The sequence below is a fragment of the Bactrocera latifrons genome, unplaced genomic scaffold, assembly GCF_001853355.1.
Source record: "Bactrocera latifrons isolate USDA-ARS-PBARC rearing strain unplaced genomic scaffold, ASM185335v1 scaffold_317, whole genome shotgun sequence".
Taxonomy (NCBI): Eukaryota; Metazoa; Arthropoda; class Insecta; order Diptera; family Tephritidae; genus Bactrocera; species Bactrocera latifrons.
Window position 1 is genome coordinate 23,861 of NW_017536819.1, and position 5,790 is coordinate 29,650.

Sequence of the window (5,790 nt, forward strand, 5' to 3'; positions counted from 1 at the left end):
TAACGCTTAAAAACATTTTTATTTTATTTTTTTATTTTATTAAGTTTTACTATCAAAATAACTTACAAAAAAAGTAAAAAATATTTTAAAAGTGCACATTTTTACGGTTTTTTTTTTTTTTGTTCACCGGTACTATCAGTATAAAAACCAACAACAATATCAACCTGTAAATCCAACGCAGAATCACTCTTGCCAACAGGTGCTACTTCGGACTGGATAGGTCACTGATTTGAAGTAAAGTCTTCTCGGCGAACGAAGACCAAATTCTACAAATCACTCGTTATACCCGTCCTGCTACATGGTGCAGAGGCATGGGCGCTGACAATATCTGATCAGTCGGCATTACGAATTTCGAGAGAAAAATTCTGCGGCGGTTTATCATCCTTTGTGCATTGGAAATGGCGAGCATAGCATTCGATGGAACGATGAGCTAGAAGAGGAAGAACTCCACTTCATCGGAAAAATCGGGTGAAAAGGACATGGCTACTTGTAATTTCCAATTGCCAAACAGTGAAAAGGAAGAATGACTGGAGGGATGTTCGAAACTCGGCTCTAACCGCTTAAGCGGTGTCTAGGCAAATGAAGAAGAAGCAGACATTGMAGCAGATATACCTTGTTTAAGAGAGGAATGAAATATCCTTGACAAAGGCAAGTATATATMTTTCATTCCTTTTTAGGAAGCATGATGATATCATAACTGGCCTGCATTTGTAAAATCGTTTTAACCTAATTAAATTAGGTACAATGTCTTCAGAAATAATTGGAGCGTTAATTGAAGTATACGGGCAGAGCACATGCCGATAGGAAAAAATAWTAATTTAGTAGAATTAGTACAGTAGTTTGATTTGAAAAATTCTGCAAGCGAAATCTAGAGATATTTATAGTATTAGAAGTTATATTTGTATATATAACAATGACCCTATTAAAAAGATATCCAAAGGCTGTCAGATAAAAGTAAAAACTGCACAAATTCTTTTTCACTCCGCGCTCTCTGAGCAACTTTCTAAGGCATTATTAAAGGCACGTACAATATAGCATACGCTCATAGCTATATTACAAGGTGTCTTGTCGTTTTCTYGTCCAGCTGTGCTATTTACGAGGGGCTTGACGACACCACCCCCGCTGACACAACAACGACACGCTCAAATGCCTAAAGCAAAATGTCGAGCAAAACGCTAAACTATATTCAATTTGCACTCATTTGCATTACACCGTTTTCGGTTAGTGGMATTTGCGCTGGTGACTATCACCGCTGCGGTTGCGGTTGCACTTCTTGCGGCTGAGACTGTGGACTTGGGTATTATGCAAATTGTATTGCGCACTTTTAGGCGCACAAGTGCAAGTAAAACTTGTAATTGTTTTCCATCTGCCTCACACCGTTCGCCGTTATGCAAATGACGGCTGTGTGAGGGATTTTGTCCATATAAATGTCTGTCTCTTATACACATCTAGATGTGTATAAGAGACAGGCCTCACACCGTTCGCCGTTATGCAAATGACGGCTGTGTGAGGGATTTTGTCCATATAAATGTACATGTGTGTGCGGGTGTGTTTGTAGGTGTAGAAGAAACACATAAATGTCTGTGGCGCTTAAACTGCCACTGCGCTTTCGCTTCACATACAGCATTTTGCGAGCAACCGACGGACAGACATACTCCAAAGCAGTGACATACAAATATTTTAAGCCACGTGAAAAATTCAGGACAGCGGAGGGAGGAACAGMAAATCTTTTGAATAGCCAAAAGCGCAGCTGGGGTCACACTGCAGCTTTAGCCGGGGGGTTACGCCGTGCCGAGTATAATCGCCCATCGGACAGGGCCACAAGTGTACTTGAGTACTTMTTGAAATGAAATGGAAATGAGCGTGACCCCTGACGGGTGTGCACAGGCAATCAGGCACACCGACACACTGCAAGTTCTGCATGCGGTTAGTAGTCGTGGARGAACAGCTGTCTTAGGCCCACTGAATAACTTTTACTTGTAAGTACATCAAATCTKTCGGCTGTACAAGCTRCTGMTGCTGCAGTTAACGGGATATCTTATTTCAACTCATACATTTTTGAGTTTTATGTGCGTTTAAAAGTAACGCTTTCCGTGTGCATTCRCAAAATTTTAGCTTTCACTTTATAACTCTGTGTAAACGTATGCAGCCTAAGCTGGCACTTTTGCTGGATTTAGAAATTAGAATTTCAAAAATGTAATTCTGTCTCATAGCCTAGCAGAGCTATGAAAATTGCAGCTAGTGTCGCACAGTGGGTTAAATAACAAAATGAAGATATAAAATGATGCATGATCGGTAAGTACAAAAAATGTGAGCCTGATTCGTCAGCTCTTTAACCAATTTGGCCAAAACAGTCTAATTTTGCTTTCAAAGAACTCACTTTGTTTATCCGAATGTTCTCTAAATCAATAATAAATCTGTTATCAATAAAATAAAGCTGTTGGAATTTATTAAGGATGAAATCGAAAAACAATTCCATTTGAAGCAGAAGAAGAAAATGATGTTCCATCAAGATAATGAAGCATGTGAAGAGCTAAGGAAACCATTATGAAAATGTGCGAATTGGATTCCCCTTTCCACCGTATTCCAGATCTGTCCTATAGTAGAATTTCACTATTCTCAAACATCAAGRACTTCGCAAATACACATAGTATTTTCTCTATAAAGTTAATCTGCTCTGGACTTCAACATGCAAACTGACTTTGATATTTTCGGAATTTTTTTAAATATTATTTTTTTGCTCCTACTCTCTGTAGCTTAGAGTCTCTACGAGTTTCGCCATGCCCTCCGATAGATGACRGTGGTTTGTTCTTCTTGGTCTTAATTGGCATTGGAGAAAATTCATAATGTCTTAAATTACCAAAATGCCCTTAAATCCACATAGAGTATTGAGTTTGGTTATCTTGATTACTATCTGAAATTTGACTTCTGAGATCGGTTATCTGATACTTTATATTTGTCTGACTTTTCCATGATCACAAGCGTCTTGATAAACATTATCAACACCAACTTCTTTCTCAAATAGTGTGAAGTTATTGGCTTTCCAAACAAATTATCATATTGCCAATAGAGTTTTTCCAAACATTCCAATAAAAAATGTATAAATGGGATATAACTGAGCAGAGTTTCACCAAAATGATCTTGAAAGTCATAGTAGTGGAATGGTAATCAAAGCGGGAAGGTTAAAAATTACACTGGATACCAGTTATCAAAGTTGTTTCGAAAATGCGCACCTGCCCAACCGCTGCACATGGAGTCATGCTGGAGCATACACCGCTCCATTAGGGATCAAACAGGCAATGATGCTTACCATGCTATTCATGGCAGCGGAGGGATATTGCAAAGTGAAGATAATTTCGTCTCAAAACAGGAAGGCCTTAAGGGAAAATAACACAGGCTCCTTTTCCACAAGACGACGTTACGAAGAGGGTAAACTTCACAAAGAAGTTTAAAGTTTCTCTCGGACGTAAGGCGGGGTGGAATATCTTCACAAACGGCCTACGGAACCATTCATTGCATTTCCTCTTATCAAACTATACMTACCAATGGGATATTTTTCAAGCATTTTTCTAGCAGAAGTCTTTGCTATTGGTCAATGTGCAGAAATTAACAACGCAACTATCGCCATCAGCGATAGTCAGGCGGCACTAAAAGCGATGTCAGCTTATGAAGTTAAACCGTTTTTAGTGGAATGGGGAAGCTGAATCGCCTATCAGTTTACAACCGTCTCCGACTCCACCGATCTAGGGGTCGGGACTTTCTGGTTATCGGGAACCATGCATTAGGGTAAGAATGTCAATGTGGTTTACGTGAGTACCTGCCTGCGAAGGCTTAACATCACGGTGCTTTCTATTGCTAGAAGCACGTAGATCAATAAAATGCGTTGATCAGCGCCCTTAAGCATAAATGCATTTTGCATTTAATTTTTGGTTCCCATTGGTTCGGGTGGATAGGGACACCATAGTCACCTTGGTGGGGTTCGAGGCCCATCTAAAACCTCTGCCGTACTTTGGGTGCGGCACCCGGCCGCAGTGTAACTCCACATTGGAAAAAATGCCCTTCCTGGATTTAGGTATAAACCTCAGCCACCACAAATATCCACAAAAGGGCCAAACACAATGATCAGATTGGAGTTACCTCCAAGGGCTAACTGCTCCCCGTGGTACCAGGTTTAAGTCTTTGGTCTGACTTTGTAGCTTTTGGTACTTCCAGTTGAGTCCCCCTAAACTCAATGACTGCTTAAGCTCCCATTTTATGGAGGCGTAGCTCCGCACGGAATAAAGATTGGGGAACGAACAACACCGGCAGCAGGCAACAGTAATGCGCCACGCCATGCAACTATAGGGACACTACAATCTAGCAAAGTTTAGAGATATGATCAACCTTATGTCCAACATGGACATTCCGGTTTCGGTCAGAACGTAGAACGAAACTAATTAGTTTTGGTATATGGATTTTTCACACTTACTACATCGTATAGATGAACTAATTCAAAAGAGTGTAACAATTTCCGTTACTCGCGCATTTGAGCAAATTAAACGAACCCACTGTGCAACGGATGCCTTTCGCCACGCCAAGTCCATTTGCTGACATTATGTCCTGTAAAGCATATCCACCATRGGTGGCTACAATCTACAAATGTCGTGTGTGGACACACACATTCACCACATTAGCCTTACGAGTTGCTGCAGCATGCAACATCAAGCCGCCATTCTAAGGTGSAGCACACGATTRAGGCAATGTTGTTGCTGTTGGCGAGAGTTGTAGAACAAATCACAAATTTGTAGTGCTGRAGCTGCGCACACACACATACAAATGCATATGGGTTTGTATATGAGGAGACGCGTGGGTGTGCAGAAGCATAGACACGCGGGTCACATAATGAAGCCATATAAAACTGTGGCAGCGTGCTCATTGCAGGTTTACGCCGCTACAATATGCTTCTGTGTGTGTTTGTCTTCACTGYGGTACGTGTAAAACTATGCGAATGTCTTCATTTCACATTCCAACGTTAGCTGCTGCCGAGACTGTCGTCGAGGCTTGASTTGCAGACACATACTTGGACGCCTACATACAGAAAACCGTTAGTGTTACAGTTACTTTCATATTTGCTGACACAYATACGTCGCTAGTCATCAGGGCATTTTCAATTTTTTTATGAGCGTTTGTGTTTTTTCAACTCACATGGCATTACATACACATGTATAMATACATACATACATGCGGAAATGCACACATTTATACATGCACGTAACGGYAAATTCCACTCCGTCTGGGGAATCATGTCATCAGCARAAGTCCTAACGCGTTGATAACTATTTGGCGCACTCACAACTGTCGTCCTACCCCATCCCTTTACTGCACCTTACCTCACTCCCGGCCTGTGCTCACTGTAGCGCCAGCACTTCGCATGCTTTCTCGTTTCTTTTATTTTTTGTCAATTTCCTTTAGTTACTTTGCGGCTTTGGAAAATTATGCAAACTATTTGTGTATTCAATGTGTTGTCGGTTTTTAGTGTCTTTTTTCGCCCACATAAACTAATGACTTATTCCTTTGAGACTGCTGCCAGCGTGTGTGTGCACTTGTATTTGTGTCACGTGCTCTGTGTGTTGACGTGTTAAAAGAAAAATGTATCACCCTCGCTTGATGAATTGCTCGACTTCTTTAAGTGTTATTAAATTTTAGAAAAATCAAAGAAAACTTCTCATATTAAAAATATTTCCCTGAGTAGTTTATTGTTGACCTATTTCCTTTTCGTGTACTTTAAATAACTGTGCATCATATTTGGAG